The sequence below is a fragment of the Octodon degus genome, unplaced genomic scaffold (assembly GCF_000260255.1).
Source record: "Octodon degus isolate 3935 unplaced genomic scaffold, OctDeg1.0 scaffold01077, whole genome shotgun sequence".
Classification (NCBI taxonomy): domain Eukaryota; kingdom Metazoa; phylum Chordata; class Mammalia; order Rodentia; family Octodontidae; genus Octodon; species Octodon degus.
In genome coordinates, this window is record NW_004525653.1 from 11,495 (window position 1) to 12,680 (window position 1,186).

The following is a 1,186-nucleotide window of genomic DNA, read 5'->3' on the forward strand; positions in this document are numbered from 1 at the left end:
AGTAGATCTTTCTTTTTCTTACTTTCTTTCCTTTTTTTTTTTCTTTCTGGTGGAACTAGGGATTGAACTCAGGCCCTTGCACTTGCCAGGGAAGCATTTATTTCACTGAGCCATCTCCCCGGCCCTGAGTGGATCTTTCCTTCAAATTTCTAGATATTATGAGGAAATCTAGATGTAAAGTAAGATGCCAAGGAATGGAGAATTGAGAAGTGGAGCTAACAGTGGTGTTAATATAAGTTATGTCCAAGATGTTTGCCTGTTGTCCTCCCCACACACAAGGTACTCGACAGTCATCTGTTCAGTTCATAGACCAGAACCCAGGGGGCTTTTCTCTACTGGGAATAACATATTTCAGAAAGCACCTGAGAAAGTCTAGGTGTTGGTGTCCCACCATAGCCTCTCTGCATTGGGGCTTTCTGTTTCATGCAGAGAATGCTAATTACTTTTCAGCAAACATTTGGTTTTTAAGTGGGGTCCCTGGAAAATACCTTGAGCTATGGAATGATCATGTTGATATGAAGCAACAGAACCCACAGGCCCTGCTGCTGGAAATGTAAATTGGCAGCCGCTCTAAAAACTGCTTGGCAATATTTCCTAGGCAGGACCACAGGGACATAGGAAGTATTCATTGAATTTTTAGATGAATTTACCATGGAAATGAATTCTCCAGTACCTTGAAATGCCAAGTGTAATTCCCAAGGCAATGTGTCCTGAGGGAAGTTTAACAACAGTACTAGTGGAGGCTCTCTTCCATGAGAAAGCATTTCACCAGTACAAGAATGTGCAAAGGAAGATAGGGGCATGTACATAGCGATGAGATTTAGGTAACTGAATATGTAGTGAGAATTGTCTTCCACTCCGAGCTGAAGTAGCTCCAGGTTGTGCTGGGCCGGGGTTCATCTGCTCAGAGGACCCCACTGAGAGCTGAGGCTATGTGTCAGATTATATAACACAATAGGATCACCCACCTCTGTGGCTGCACAGTACATATGGAGACGGGAAGAATTTTCTGAGAAGGATAGGATGGAATGAAGTACACACAACTTTTCCCATAAGCCCTTCTCATAATTGATCCTGCTTTTGCTGTTCCGATTATTGCTTTGTAAAACCAATCACATAGCACAGGAGTGCTGGCAACTTTGGTGATCCACAAGTCATTCACCTCTATCATCATTCCCTAAAAATG